The sequence below is a fragment of the Petaurus breviceps genome, unplaced genomic scaffold (genome assembly GCF_028583685.1).
Source record: "Petaurus breviceps papuanus isolate PSGF00001 unplaced genomic scaffold, PetGlider_PUasm1.0 186, whole genome shotgun sequence".
Taxonomy (NCBI): Eukaryota; Metazoa; Chordata; class Mammalia; order Diprotodontia; family Petauridae; genus Petaurus; species Petaurus breviceps.
The window spans coordinates 34,597,832-34,614,794 of NW_027185798.1; the positions used below are offsets into that span (position 1 = coordinate 34,597,832).

General features: G+C 40.6%; 1 long non-coding RNA gene across 1 annotated transcript; it reads left to right on the plus strand.

Annotated features, from left to right (window-relative positions):
* Nucleotides 1-330: 330 nt before the first annotated feature.
* Nucleotides 331-15,798, plus strand: LOC138162772 (uncharacterized). Its single transcript, XR_011168706.1, has 3 exons — nt 331-476; nt 13,711-13,757; nt 15,468-15,798. It is a non-coding gene; the product is annotated as an uncharacterized lncRNA (long non-coding RNA).
* The last annotated feature ends 1,165 nt before the right edge of the window (nt 15,799-16,963 follow it).

Sequence of the window (16,963 nt, forward strand, 5' to 3'; positions counted from 1 at the left end):
ATGTGACTACATATGTTCCCTTTATTCCTAGGAACAAGGGCTGCATTCCCAGGTCTAAAGGTAAGAGTATACAAGGCTGATTCCTCTTCCTTGAAGTGCTGGCCACCCTTCTAGGAACATATGGAAACAATTTAGAACACAGACATTTTGCCTTATCAATCACAGCTGTCTTACTCCTTTGAACTCTGGCCCAGTTCACAGCTGTAATCCATCCTGTGCTGTCACCTAGAACCCTGGTGCAGAGCCAGTCAGATGCTGAGTGACGTAGGCTCTCACACCTTCTGACTCTTAGCCTATCAGAAAGTGTATATACTCTGGGAGATTGATATTTTGCCTTGGTGCTTGCTCATGGGAAGGATGCTTCACCTGAGACCATTGGATTTCCTGAATGGGACTCTGGTAGCCATTATTAAGGCTCCCACCCACCCCGGCTGTGAATGTGAACCCAGATGTTGGCACTTTCTCAGTCTGGTGATGTATGTAAATATTTCTATCATTTTGTTGAGCTTTGTCTTTCTATAATGTTGAAGTATTGTCCTTATGTGCAGAATAAATGTTCTGGTTTGGTTTTGAATGAAGAGTGCTTATTATACTATGCTATTCAATCCTTAAAAGTACATATATACATATTCAGAGCAGATGCTCAAACCATACAATTAGCCTCACGAACAGAATCGCAAAGTATAATACCTCTATTTGGAAACCTCTGAAAGTGGCACCTGTGTAGATTGTAAGGGACAAGTATTAGATTTTAGAGGCCAGGATCCTGGAGGAGTGGAGTATAAATGTAAGCAATGTGGGGGTTTTGTCATTATTTCTCAAAGTTCAGTTTCCCAGGATCCATGGCCATAACAATCCCTTGCTCTCAGGTGTTACATGTGAGTTCTCACACTCCAGGACCTGTGGGCCTGTGTAGATTGTAAGGGCCAGGTGTCGCCTGTTTAGATTGTAAAGGTAGGAGTGCAGTATAAGTATAAAGCAGGTGGGCACTAGTTAGTGAGTGGAGAACACTTGGGGTTGAATGTACAAGCTGGAATGAAGTGTGTGCCTTGACTGGCCCCTGTCAAGGCTTGTGGGGAAGCTGTGTTTGCTTCAACTGGCCCCCACTTAGGCTTGAAACAACTGACTCCATTGAGACATAGGTGAGCTGGCACCCCCTTCTCTCTGGCTCCTGCAAGAAGGGTAATTAGGGAATGCTTTAGGAGCTGGTGCTCAGCAACCCCTGTGAGAAGACTGAATAGAATAAAGTAAGATTATTAACCCCTTTGAAGCAGTCTTTCCTGTTTGACCAAATCAAGAGTGAACCCATGCTAGTAGCCCTTCTGTGTGCTAATGTTATTTGGGATTCATTTGGCATAGTCGGCAGGATCTGTGCAGCCTAAAGGACAGTACAGGGGTTAGTGGGACTGGGATAGTTGTCCATTGTTCCCAGTTATTGTGTTATTTTTTGTAGCTATGGTAGCCTGTGCTGTAGTTTGGTTAAAGTTAACTATTGTGAGAAAAAATACTGAAAAGCTGTTGTCAGTGGATGCCTGGTTACAGGAGATTCAGTTTGTTATCCCTGGAAAGGGAGGATAAAAGGACATGTGAGAGAGGCCGAGAAATGTTAGAAACAGATACCCAAATATTTAGGGCTTGGATGTTTATTATAAGAGGCAGAATTATTTGATGAGCTGGAGAAAGACTTTGGATGTGTTGTAGTGAAGGGAAAAGGTACCTGGGAAAAGTTCCTTTTGAATTTCCCTACACTAAAGGAGAAACTCAGAATACAGGAAAGGGTTACAGCTCCTATAGAGATAAAGGATCTAGGGGATAAGTTTATTTTGAACTTCTCAGAGCCAAGGCCAAGGCCATGGCCAGAGCCAGGGCAGTGTGAGGGAGGGTGTGTTAGAGAGAGCCCAGATTGGAGTAGCCCCGCCCCAGACTGTCAGAAAAGCAGAGGTCCTGGAAGTGTCCTGTGCCCAGAGCCCAGGCTGGAATGGCCCCTCCCCATCTAAGGCTGGGGAAGGATGAGCTGCCCCAGAGTTGGAGTTGTGTGGGCCACAGAAGGTTGGGGCAGGGGGGCCCCTAGAGCCTGCTGGTCTGGACCAAGGCAGGAGCAGAGAATAGAGCAGTCTCTCCCCCCATGAGGTGAGACATGCAGCAGGATTGGGTTGCTGCCTGCATCTGGACCCTGGCAGGAGCAGAGAGAGGTCAGCCCCTGGACCTGCAGAAAGAGGAGCAGGATTCAGCCCCAGGTCAAGATGAAAATTTTGCAGCAAGGCAGGAGCAGTGAGTGTGCTTTCCTGCTATGTCCCTCTGGGAGGGGTAGAGGTGGAGTTGTCTATGGTGGGATGGAGGAAGTGCCATAACCCCTGGGGACCCACCCTGTTGAGTTTGTTGCCCAGTTACGCCGCAGGACTTGGAAGCCCGGGACTGGAGCAGTGTTAAGACTTGGACTCTTTGGCTCATTAGAGCATGTGTGAAAGTGCCATGTGGGAGCCTACAACAGCAGTGTGGAAAGGACACACCCCTAAGAGGACTTTACTTGGACACTGCTTGGATTGAGAGGATTGTAACCCACTATGACCTAGGAGTGGAGTGTATTGTGTTCTCTGCTACCCTTGAGGAAGTGCTGCATTAGGGAAGACCCTGGCCTGGGATCCCCTGATTGTACAAGACATACTGAGTGTTATGTTATATACCGAATGATACGTTTTGGGTCTTGTGGCTGTATTTGTTGTGGGGCAAAAGGACAAATTACTTTTTTGTGTCTGTTTAAGGCCATGTGGCCACCCTGGTAACAAGTTGCTATATTGTTATAGATTGTGAATGCTATGCTTTATATTCTTGGCTCAAGGTTTAGTTTAGGGTGAAGAATGCTTATTATACTATGTGATCCAATCATTAAAATATATATATTCATAGCAACTGCTCATATTGCATTAATGCTACAATCACATAGCTCCTTATTTTACTGATTAATAGAGTCCCAAAGTGTTGAAATCACCTACCCAAGATCACATGGCTAGTGAGTGATCCCCAAACTGCCAGTACCCCTCTTCCAAACTACCATGTGTTTAACTACTCAGATATCTCATCGTGCTATCTGAATTCTAGCTGTCATCATCATCTTTTCTCTCCCTACCCACTGAAGCCTTGGACTCTTCCCCTTGTGTTCCCTGGCTCTGATAGGTGAGCTTTCACCTTATTTGGCTTAGAATTAGATCTCCATGCCTCTTCATAGCCATTTCCATGCCACACCGCTTCAGATGCACCTTCTCATCTACTTCCTAGCTCCCATTTATGTATTATTTCCCTCCATTAAAATGGAAACTCTTGAGGGAAGAGATCATCTCACTTGCTTTAATTTTATCTCCTGGCATGTAATACAATGCCTGACACGTAGTAGGTGCTTAATAAATATTTTATGTATCTGTTCACATCTGTTTTTTGGTGTGATTTTTTTTTTCAGGAATGATTCAAATGCTTCTATTTTACTGAATGCCCATCTTTTTTCATTGATGGTTAGGCTCAGGTTTGTAGGGCATGTCATTTTGCATCACATTACATCTTGAGTTCTTCTAGTTTTTTTAGTATAATATACCATTCTCCTTTGTGGTTTTTAGCCTCGTCTTATTTCTTTATAGCTGACAGTCTTTCTCCTGGCTGCTTGCAGAATTTGCCATTTGTCATTAGAATTGTTCAATGTAATCACTGAATTGATTATTGGAGTTTGAAGCATAAAATTGTTTGTTTTCTGGAGGTAATCTGTGAATTTTTTGATTGGTGCTTTGTTTTCTGTGTTTCTATATTTCCTATATTTAGAAATTCTGGGTAATTTCCTCGTATTATTTTCTGTACAATCATGTTCATGTTTTTCATTTTGTCATATTTTTCTGATAGTCCTGTGATACTTGACTTGTCTCTATGCATTCTGTCTTTGAGATCAATGGCTTTTGCTTATATAGAGATAATTTATTCTCCTATTAAAGTCATTTGTTTCTCTTCTCCCAGATAGTTTGTCACTTCAGTATATTTGTATTCCCAATCTGTTATTTTCTCTTTCCACTTCTTTAGAGAGACTCACAAAATCAAGTTTTTCTATTCTTCTAATTACCTCTGCTACATAGGCCATAAAGTCTGACATTTTGTTTCCTTCAAACATCTTAAGATGATCATTTCTCATTCAGAGGATACCCATCAATTGGGGAATTGCTGAACAAGTTGTGGTATATGAATGTAATGGAATACTGTTGTGCTATACAAGAAATAATGAGCAGGAAGAGTTCAGAAAAAACTGGAAAGGCTTACATGAACTGATGCAAAATGAATGAGCAGAACCATGAGAACATTGTATACAATAACAGCAACATTGTGCAATGATTGTGTGATAAACCATGAAAAACAAAAGACTCAATGAAAAATGCTGTCCACATCCAGAAAAAGAACTGATGGAGACTGAATGAAGATTGAAACATATTATATTCACTTAATTTTTTCATAGTTTTTCCCTTTTGTTCTTTTCCTTCTTTCACAACATGACTAATTTGGAAATATGTTTTACATGATTGCATATATAATCTATATCAAATTGTTTACCATTTTAGGGAGGGGAAACAGTAGGAATGGCAACAGAAAAATTTGGAACTCAAAACTTTTTTTAAATGAATGTTAAAGTTGCCTTAACATGTAATTGGAAAAATAAAATACTATTTTTTAAAAAGATGATTATTTCTCTTTTGAAGAATTCTGCATCATTCTTTTCTGTTTCCATGCTCTCTTGAGTTTCATTAGGTATTGGCTCAATTTGCTTTTTTTCTTACAATATCTATTTAGAGTTTATCATCTTTTAAATTTTTTTAGCACTCATCTTTCTAATTTCAGTATCTTCTCTGTTGGTTTATCTATTTGTGCTCTAGTTTTTAAAGTACATTTTCCTCTTTTTGAAGTTTTTGGTGATTTTAGCCTTCTTTTTATTTTATATTTTCTGCCACTCAATTTCTGATTCCTCCCCCCATTGATGGTGATTATACACTTGGGTAGTGTCATAAGGCTGTCTCAACCTGTCTGCATATTGGGGAATTTACTTTTCACCTACATTGGTCCTTGCCTCAAATTGCTTTTGGTGGGACAGTTCTGATCCTAGCTAGATTCCAACCCCCTTTCCTTTAGGATGATATAGCCATGCACACTGGGTCCCCTTCCCCAACCCCCTCCATTCTTTAGTTCTCTGGCTGGACTGGATTTTGACTGTCACTTTTTGCAAGGTTTGGTGAAGACAAAGTGGGTATTACAGATAGAGTCTCTGTAGCCTTGAGTTTCCCTAACCTAGGTGCCAACCCAGACATAAGGAAGTCACATTTTCCCCCACCTTTTTCTTCTCCTCACAATTGTAATTGCTGTTCACTTGTTTCAGTTGTGTCTGACTCTCCATGACCCATTTGGAATTTTCTTGGCAAAGATGCTGAAGTGGTTTGGCATTTAATTCTCCCGCTCATTTTACAAATGAAGAAACTGAGGCAAAGAGGGTTAAGTGACTTGCCCAGGTCATACAGTAAGTGTCAAAGGCAAGATTTGAACTCACAAAGACGAGTCTTCTTGAGTCCAGGCCTGGCACTCTATCTACTGCACCATCTAGCTACCCTTCTCCTCACATATCTATACACAATTAATATCTGCTGCTTTTTGCAGTAGGTTGGTGGGAGGAGGACAGGGGTGAGGTGTGCCAGCAGAGTCTATACAGAAGGAAAAAAAATCCCTGAGTAGATCCCAAAACATAAGACTTTGGGTTACTATGTACCCTACCAGAATATAGAGGCTGTTGAAGAAGGAGTGCTGAATAAGTGTGTTAAATATGAATGTTCTCACATTATTCATTCATAAGACCTGTTGAGCTATTTGATTTCTTTCCCCTGTGTATTCATCTAAATTGTTGTGCATCTAGGGCACATTTTGGGGTTTCTTTGGCAAGGGAGTGGGAACTGGAGAAAGTATCCTCCATTTCATTTGTTACATGTTCTGAAAGTCTTTTATCTATGTGACTCAAGTTTCCAGCCAAGCCTAGGACATTTTTCATGAGACTCTCCTAATTGGTGGACAGAATGTTAACATAATATTATGGGAAAGAGTTGGTATGAGAGCTTTGCAAGGTAGAGACATTCTTCATTCCTGCTTAAGAAAAGATACAGGTGGATGTGACTTCCTTTGGGACCACCAATTCTAGGGAGAGAAAAAAAGATTTTGGAGCACAAAATACATAGAGGAAGTCAGCTACTCAGAATGGCCTGATTTCTAGATTGTATCTCTAGATACTTCATGGAATTCTCTCGAGTGCAATGGAGGTCTCTTTCTTGGTTGCAATCCTACTTTCTTGTAAGATCCTACTCTCAGGTAAAGAGCTCATTCTCGCATATATTTTCTGGCATATTCTAATCTGTAGAATTTCTCTGATTTATGTTTCTCTGCTTGAAAAAACTGATTTGCCCACTAGTCACTATTTGTGATGGTCTTTCGTGTAACTCGCATTTGCTGGGAAGGAGTCCAGTCTGCAGGTATTAGTTTGGTTTACCCTCCCCCTTAGGTGATAGCTGTTAGAGAAGCATCTTAAAACTAAAAATTGTGCCTCTTGATAAGCAATGTTTAGTGAATGAAAAGAGATATAACCTGATATTCCCCCCTCTCAGAGGAGAACGGGGCTGCCAGCTTCATGAACCTTATTTTTTCCTGCTTCTCCCAAGGCAGGAATCAGTTTCCCTAAATCTCTCTCTCTCCACAAGCCACTTATCTTTATATTTCTATATCCAGTCTGGATATACACAGTGGGCAACACATAAGCCCTACATCTATGCACTGCAAAGACTTGTATCTATTCTGTATACCTTTATATATGTAGTTGCTGTCTACCCTATGTAAGCCTCTTACAAGCAGGGATTGTTTCATTCTTTGTACTTATATCTCCAGTGTCTAGCACAATTCCTTGCCCATAGTAGGCACATAATAAATGCTTGTTGATTGATTGAGTGGTGGAAAAGACTAAAACTCAAGGTTCTTTCCACTATACCACTGTTAAATTGTGTGTGTGTGTGTGTATAATATACATATTTGTGAACATATATGCATATGTGTATTGTGTTTGTGTGTATCAGGGAAGAATGGAGTTGGGGAGGGGGAATATCTGGAACTCTGTCCAGCGGGTCGCTTAGTTAAATTTCCTGGTCAAATTAGCTTGTTGATTTAGTCAAAATGGCCAATTTAGCGGCCCCAGGTAAACCCAGTCAAAGAAAGTAACAGGAAGAGAACGGCTGCCCCTCTTTCTTGGATGTTCACTAGACTGTCAGCCATTATAAGAGAGGCTGTCTCTTTTTATTGCTTTTATAAATATGCACTGAGGTTCTCAAATAATAGACAGAGTCAATAAACATAATGAATAGATTAATAATAAAACCAAATCAGAAAAAGAAAAAAGCAAATGCCTAGGACGCATTGATGTCAGAGCACATTCACTCAAGTGAGAACAGTCTGTGGGATTCCTTTGCAAAGGCTTGCCATCATTTAAAAAACAGCTGCCTTTCGGGAGTTGATTTTCTGCTCATAAAAATGATGAATATGTATGTGTGTGTGGGAATGGCCACGCTTAAAAAAAAAAAGCACAGGCAGGATAACTCAATTGATTCCTTTCAGAATTGCCCATCTTAGCAGTGAATCATCCTCACCACGATGTACATTATGCTTCATGCCTGTGGTTAGATATAAGTACATTGGAAGGAACACTGGCCTTGGAGTCAGGAAAGCTGAGCTGGAGTGTCAGCTCTGTTATTTATTAACTGTGTAACTGCCAATCAATCAAACAATATTTATTACTCAACTATGGCATGCCAGGTACTATGCTAGGCACTAAAGAGGGATGCCACCAGAACCAAAGGGTATTGTGAGGAAAGCACTTTAGGAACTCTAAAACATTACAGAAAGTCTGTTAAGTTTACTAGTAATAAGAGCTAGCATTTAAATTGCAACTTTAAAGTTTTTCAAAACACTTTACAGATAGGACCTCATTTGAGCTTTACAAAAACCCTACAAGGTAGGTGCTATTATTATCCCCATTTTACAGATGAGGAAACTGAAGCAGAGAGAGATTAAATTACTTGCCCCAGACCACATAATTAAGAAGTGCCTGAGGCTAGATTAGAGTCCAGGTTTTCCTGACTTTGGGTCCAGCATTCTGTCTACTATACTACCTGGTATAGTCATATCTGGTATGATGCTAGCTAATTCAAACCAATAACTTTCTTCTTTACTTCTAAATATTTGTTGTTGTTGTTGTTCAGTCATTTCAGTCATGTCTGATTCTTCATGACCATTTTTTGGGTTTTCTTGGCAAAGACACTGGAAGGGTTTGCCATTTCCTCCTCCAGCTCTTTTTACAGACAAGAAAACTGAGGGAAACAGGGTTAAGTGACTTGCCCAGGGTCACACAGCTAGTGCATGATGCAGATTTGAGTCAGGTCTTCCTGCCCCAGGTCCACTGCACCACACCTCTGGCATCATTTTATTTTTCCTGGATGAAAGACAGAATTATATAGCTGACTGCAACTCAAGAGTTGGGCATTTTGATCTCACCTCTGCCCCTAATTCGCTATGGCCTTATTTCTGAATGTAAGCATCACCTCTGGACTAGAGTCCAGTATTTCCAGGTCCTGGGCTTACAATGACTTAATTCAGTTTGGGGATTCACTCTAAAAATCATAGTTCTTTCGTTTATATTTCCCTTACTTGGAATCACCTCTGGGAAATTTCAGGATATAACTCAAATATAGACAATGACTGGGTCTCAACAGATGCTACTCAAGGATACCATGAACAGATCAGGTACAGCACAGTACTGATTTCATCCCATGTATGCTTTAAAGCAATGACATTTCACATGCAATCAATCGTTCAATTAACTGACAAACACTTATTTAAGTGCTCACTATGTTCCCGGACAAAAACAAAACAAAGATGCTCCCTCAAGGAGTTTCCATTCTACTGGGAGAGATATGTACATAAAAAGGTATTTATTTGTTATTTATATTGGATCACAGAGGCAATAGGGAACCAGTGGAGTTTATTGATTAGAGGAGAGAGAATAACATGGTTAAACCGATGTTTTAGGAAAGTCATTTTGGCCATTGGATAAAAGATGAATGAGAGGGGGAAGAGCGTGAGGCAATGTGATCTTGAGGATAGAGACTGTCTCATTTTCTATCGTTATTAATAAATTATTTTATTTCATTTATTTGTAAGGTATTGATTGCCCCTTTCTATGTGAATGTTTTATTTACTGAAAAGGGCAACATGAAAGGAAAAAAAAAAGAGAAAAGTAGCTCCAGGAGAAATATAGACAATTATAGAAGGACCTCAGAGAGAGGCATCCTCTCAGTTAAGAGTGTGAAAAGCGGCAGAAGTTCCGAGTGGACCTGAGTCAAAGCGTAAGGACTTACTGATGGAAAAGATGGCGACAACGCAAAGTATGCGGCTGATCAGCACATTACCATTTTTAGAACTTTGAAGCTTTCATCTGGGAAACCCTGAATCAAAGAACTGTTTAGGAGCTATAGGACAATTGTATATTGTCTCTTTGTGTTATATTTGTCAGAAATGGGGATTTGGTGTTTCTTAATCATCACATTACAAACTCTGATTTAAGGAAGAAGAGTTAGAGAATGGGGGGGGAGGGGATTTCTCAATATTTTAAGCAAGACCAAATGGTTTTGATGGTTGCTACTTTATGATATAGTTTGATATCTAGAAGTATTATTCTCGCTTCATCCCTACTTAAAAAAAAATTATTTCTTTTTATATCCCAGAACTTTCATTTTTTGAAATTAATTTTTTATTTTTTCAAGTTCTGTAAAATATCTATTTGATAATTTGATTGGTTTAGCATCAAAACTGAAAATTAACTTTGGCCTTTTATAATTTTTGTAATTTTTATAATATTGGCTTTGCACAGCCATGAGCATTGACTATTCCTACAGTTATTTAAATTGTTCTTTTTTTTTAAAGGGTACTTTTTAATTGAATCTATACAAGTATTTTATGCTCTTTGGTAAATTGATCCCCAAGTATTTTATGTATTTTGTAGTTATTTTGAATGGTATTTTCCTTTCTATTATTGTCTCTTGAATTTTATTACTATGTGTAAATAATGTTGATTTTTTTCAGGTTTATTGTATAGCCTGCAACTTTGCTGAAGCTGATGTCTCAATTAGCATGTTTGCTGATTACCTAGCATTTTCATCATGTCATCAGCAATCACCTGGTACTGATTCTATTCCAGCTGAGATTTACAAGGCAGGGGTTCCACTACTCATACAAAAGCTAACAGAAACTTTCCAGGTTATGTGGCAAAAGGAGTTATCTCCCAGGAGTTCAAGGATGCCTCCTTTGTCCATCTCTATAAAGGAAAGTGAAGTAGGTTGTCCTGTGACAATCATAGGGCATCTTTCTTAGTCATTGATGTCAGGATTCTTTTTATTTTTTAAGCAATTGGGGTTAAGTAACTTACTCAAGGTTACATGGCCAGTTATTTCTGGGTGTCATGCTAAGTATCAGAGCCCGGATGCGATCCCAGGTCATCCCGACTCTGGGGCCAGTGCTCTTACTCACTGAGCCACCTGGCCACCCCTAAGCAATTGGGGTTACATAACTGGCTCAAGGTTATACAGCCAGGTGTTTCTGGGAGAGTGCTAAGTGTCTGAACCCGTATTCAATCCCAGGTCATCCCGACTCTGGAGCCGGTGCTCTTACTTGCTGTGCTACCTGGCTGCCCCATGGCAGGATTCTTACCAGAGTCCTCCTTAATAGGCTGATCCTTCACCTGGAAGACAGTCATCTACCCAAGAGCCAGTGTAGCTTCAAAAAGTGGCAAGGACCAGTTGATATGGTATTTGCTGCCCAACAACTCCAGGAGAAATGCCAGGTGCAGAACAGATGTCTGTACACAACATCTGTCGATCTGACCAAGGCCTTTGATACTGGCAGTCACGAGGACTAGTGGATTATGGAAAAAAAATTTGCTTACCCAGAGCTATTCATCAGTATCGTATCAGTCTCAAGACAGCATGCTCACACAGGTTCTGGATAATGGATGATGCTCTTCACCTTTCCCAGTCACCAAGAGAGTGAAACAGGGCTGTGTGCTTCCTCCCATCTGTTTTAGCATGATGCTTTCAATGATGTCAGATGCCTTCAGAAGGGATGAAAATGGCATCAAGGTCAGCCACCACACTTGTAGTAAACAACTTAACTTAAAACAGCTACAAGTCAAGACTAAAGCAGAGGGATAATTGGTGCATGATTTTTTGTTTGCAGATAATTGTGCACTCAATGCAGCAGTTCTCTGTTGCTTGTGCTCATTTTGGCCTAACAATTAGTACCAAGAAAAGAGAGTCTCTACACTAGCCAGTACCATACATGGAACCATCAGTTACAGCAAATGGAGACATTTTGAATGCTGTGGATAAATTCACTTGCCTTGGCAGCGTACTTTCAAGGGATGTATGCATAATGAAGTTGAGGCAGACATTGCCAGAGTTAGCTCAGTGTTTGGGAGGCTCTAAAGGAAAGTGTGGGAGAGAAGACTGACTACCAGCCTGAAGGTCTACCTATAGAATGATGAACTCACTGTTGTATGCCTGTGAAACCTAGACGTTTTACCAGCACCATGCAAGAAAACTGAATTGCCTCCATTTGAACTGTCATAGGAAGATTGTGAAGATCCCCTGGAAAGATAAGGCACCAAACATTGAAGTCCTTTCTCCAGCTAAACTGCCAAGCATTTAACTCTACTGCAGAGGGCACAACACTGACGGGCCGAGCATGTTGTTTGAATGCCAAACATACATTTGCCTAAAGACTATTTTATGGAGAACTCACACAAGGCAAGAACTCATATGGAGGTCAGAAGAAGTAACACAAGGACACTCTCAAACTCTCAGGTCTCTCTGAAGGACTTTTGATTGTGAGACATGGGAGACGTTGGCACAGCACTACCCAACATGATGTGCCCACATCAGAGAAGGTTCTTTGTCCTATGAGCAAAGCAGAATTGCAATAGTTCAAAAGAAACATGAGATGCACAAATTTAGAGAATCCCCTCCAAATAAATATTCATGTGGACTATTTGGGACCAAGCTGTGGTGGAAGCTTCCAAGCTTGTATTGGTCTGATCAGCCACAGTACCTTGACCCCACATAATGATGTCATTTTAGTCTTGATGGACAAAACCAAGCAAGGCTGTTCTTTCCATTGCTACTATTGTAGGCATTGCGTATAATTTTCTTGACTGTGCTTACTTCATTTGGCATCAGTTCACATAAATCTTCCCATACTTCTTTGTATTCATCATGTATACCAGAGTTTGTTCTGACATTCCTCAATGGGCAACTTTTTATATATTTAATATATACTTAATAGAATTATTATATATTATATATAGTAATTCTATTCGATATTTAATCTACTTTAAGGCAAACCTGTGCCCACTGACTCTCTTCCCCTCTCCCTCAAGTCCCTTCCCCTCTTTTTTACTCTGTTATTCTTTTCTCTAGTTTGAGTTTTGCTTAAATTACCAGCTCTTTTCTTCCTTTTATCTAGTTATCAAATTCTTCCCCTTCAATTTTTCTATCAGTTAAATAGATAATTAAGTCCCTCCTTCTCTCCCCTTCATTTTGTTTTGTTCATTTTAAAATGTCATTTTCTATATTGTTTATGTATTATTTTCCTTTAAAAAAGAATTCTTTCCCTTATTCTCTTCATTATTTCTTTTCTCTTTCTGTTGATTCTATACTCATGTTCTTTGACTCATATACTTATTTCTACATTCTTCATGGAATTAAAGCTTCTAAAGTTTTTGAGTTCTCTCTTCTAAACAGTTTCCATGTTATTTACCCTCTTCTCCCTTTTTTCTCTTGTGCCTTACTCTTAGAGATATCAATTCCTGGAAGAGGTTGAGGTGATTGAAGTGGTGCCCCATTGTAGAAATTTTCCTGTGCCCTTGATTGTACAGCTCATTACTACCCTCTGCCTTCCCAATGATCCATTTTCCCATTACAATGAAATATAGTCTCTGGGTCCATCCATTCCCCCCACCCCTTCTTGATGTCAGTTGCCCCCAGGAATTGATTCCTCTTCTTCTGAAGCAGGATGTTGTCCACTGAGGATCTGTAGACCGTTTCCCTCCATTGCATTGAGACTTCCCCGTTTCTTTCTCTCCCTTTGCCTCCTAATCTGTTCTACCGCAGCCTCTCTTCTTCCTGGCAGACTCCAGGAGTTATTTTCCCTTCATTGTTTATGATTTACTTGATTAGGATACATCACACATTTCATTCTAGGATGCATGTCAGATGACGTCTACTTATTTTCTTATTCTCTATTTAAATATATTAAGATGGAATGGTGAATTCCACCCACAGTTCCCACCTTCCTACTTGTTTAAAATCAGGTCCAAATTATGTTGCTTTGTCACTGCTAATACTTTTTGAAGAGTGATATCATTGAGGTAAGTAAAAAAAAAAAAACACTTTAGCTACTTAGTGTGTGTGTGTACATGTGTGGGGCAGAGTTAACTTTAATAGATATCCAGATAGGTCAAGTCCTCTGTAACTGTATATCATACCTGTATGACAAGCTTGTGATCTGTCTCAAACTTTTTACTTAATTTCTTCTTCTGTCCATATTGTCTCGTAGGACTGTGCAATGGTGATGGAGAATGGAATCTTCAACAAACATTTAAGGTGTGTGAATGGGAGTCTTATGTACATCTGGAAAGGAGGGTTGGAGAAAGACTGTGGAAGGCTTTAAATGTTGGGCAGTGTATTTTGTTCCAGAGGTAGTGGGGAGTCCCCTGAAGTTTTTGGGCAGAGGAGTGAGATAGTCAAACCTGTACTTTAGGAATATTGATTCAGCAGACATGGGGAGGATGTACTGGAGAAAGGAGAGAGTAGAAGTAGAGAGACTGATTAGGAGGCTTTTAGAGTAGTCCATATGAGTGTTCTGGCCATGCAGGTGGTGACAAGGAGATAAAGTTCTAGGTGAAGTTAGCATCTATAGGACTCAGAAGTGGATCAAATACAGAGATGGCAGTGAGTGTGACAGAAGCACCAAGGATGTCACTGGGGTTGGACCAGAAGGATAGAATAATGAAGTGGGTGAGAGGGGAGGGTAATTTTAGACGATGAGTTGACTTTGGGCATTTTTCAATAAACCTCTAGGACTGTGGATTTTGTGGCTGGCTCTCTTTTTGGCTTGTCACTCTTGAATCCCTGTCCCTCTTAGCTGACAGGCTTCAGGCCATTAGAATACCTGAACTATACGGAGTTGTTGACATCTCCCAGAGTATTCTTGCAACAAACTAGAAACTTATGAGGGCCAGTCAGTGTCATCCACCATACATCCAGACATTTCACTAAGTCACTTGAAAGCTAGTTGTTGTTCAGTTATTTCAGTTTTGTTTGACTCTTCACGAGCGCCTTTGGGGTTTTCTTGGCAAAGATACTGGAGTGGTTTGCCATTTCCTTCTCTAGTATGTGCCCATTTTACAGATGAGGAAACTGAGGCAAATGGAGGTTAAGTGACTTGCCCAAGGTCATACAGCTAGTAAGTGTCTGAGGTCAGATCTGAGCTCAGGTCTTCCTAACTCCATGCCCAACACTCAATCCACTGTGCCACCTTGCTACACGCATACCTTTTGGTCTGAAGGGAAAAAGGGCATAAAATTTCTTATAGCACAACTTGTTTAGCCATGCTGGCTAAACCAAGAAGATGAGTCCTCTCAAAAGAGTCCTTCTGACCAAGAGAGCAAGCCAACTCTTCCATTTTGAGGGCAGCATTAGTCACTGAAACCCACCCTCTATGAGGCCCCCCAGGGCACCTCCACACCAGTCAGTTCACTTTGGGGGCATCCCCAGTCACTGAAGGCATAATCAGGGGTTGGCTTCTGTTTGGTTTTGTTTTTTTAACAGGGTTCCCATGGGCCTCTCCATACACTCTACACAGGAGAAGTGTGGATAATCAAAGATTCCAAGCAAAGGCTCTCACAAAATTCATCAGGGAATTTCCATGTCACCCCTTTAAAAAGCAAGTGGGAATAAAGACGGTGCTTAAAACTTTTAAATGTCAATACAAATGAAGAAAAATCATAAGTTGTCAGGTCATGATGTTTTTTGGATTTACTGAAAAAAAAATGACTCAGGTTTTCCCACTAGAACACCTGGCTAGAGCCTCTCCTCATGGCTGCTCCAAGCCCTTTGGAGATGTTAACTGGCCCAATTACCCTCACAGGTAACCATTAAGCAATAATAAGTGACTATAGGGCACAACATCTCTAAAGACTGTTCATTCTTGTTTTCAAAGAGGACCAATGACATCATAAGGTGATGTCTTGGAATGGATTACAGTGAAGCAGAGGGGTGCAAAGCCATCATCAGCCTTACTCTCTTTTCCAGAATCACTGAAGTCCAGTGGCAAGACAAAAGCCAAGATGACTGGTGGTGGCCCAGGATGCAGTAGATGACCTTGGTATCTGCGATGTCAGACGAAGGTGCCTGCTTCAGCTGCCTTCATGGCCATTGGAAAAAACTGTTCTCATCTGCCCATTTCACCATGAGTTTGAGGCAAGGATCATGACCTCCTCTCTAATGCTAGGAAACCAAGCTCCAGAAAGAGGACGAAAATAATACCTAACACAAATAATAATATATATGTAACACATAAGTTTACAAAGGGTTTTCACACATATGAGACTCAATTATTATTGCCTCCATTTTACAGATGAGAAAACTGACGTTCAGAGAGATTACCTTGTCTCAGAGTCACACGTTTAGAGTTTGAAGGGACCTCGGAAACTATCTAGACCAATCATCTCATTTGACACATGAGGAAACTGAGGCCTGGGAAATAAGAATCAGAGATGGGATTTGAATCCGAGACCTTTCACTCCAGTATCAGTCAGTCCTTTTAATCACACCAAAATACTTCAAGGTTCAACACCATATGACTAGTAAGTGGTGAAGCTGGGACTAGAACCCGGGTCTCCTGAGTTTTACCATCTGCTTCCTTCCACTGTATCATCAGCCCACCCCATTCCACCTCGCCCCAGAGCCAGAGTCACAGATCCAGCAAACATTTGTGTTTGGTCTATTCTACATAAGGACAATGTCACATTGTTCATTGCTGTCATAATATTTGACTTGGCATCATTTTTTTTTTCCTGTTCCAAATTTATTTTTCCCTGCGTTCAGCTACTGAGATAATCCTAATGATTACCAGTGATCACAGTGAAAGCTACACTTAATCATCATAACTGACAATTAAGTTGGGTAACAACACAGAGACAGGTGATTTCACACAAGGCTAATGAAAATGGGCCATTAAAATTCACATGTGTTTGGCAGTGTTTCTGGCTTGTGCAGCTTTGTGCATGCTTCAGGAGCAGCTGCCTAGCACAGAGACAACCCTGAGCAGGATAGAGTGTAGAAGGGCAGAGGAATCATCCTAGGGTTTCCATTAGCCCCCTTTCTTTCAGGGACTAGTCCTCTGGCAGTCGATCAACAAGTACTTATGAAATACCTGCTATATCCCAGGCACTGTCCTAAGTGCTAGGGATGTGAAAAAAAAAGTAAAAGACAGGCCCTGCCCTCAAGGAGCTTACAGTCTAATGGGGAGGCAACAATAGTGAATAACTATGTACAAAAAGCTGTTTTCAAGATATACTGGAGGTAGGACCTGAGTTCAAATCCAGCCTCAGACACTTAACACAAAAACTAGCTGTGTGACCTTGGGCAAGTCACTTAACTCCAGTTGCCCTCCAAAAAGCAAAAAAATAAAGTTATATTGGAGATAATCCAGAGGGAAGGCATTGGGGGGGACCAGGAAAGGCTTCTTGCAGAAGGCAGGATTTTAGCCAGGAAGGAAGCCAGGAAAGTCAGGAGCCAGAGATGAC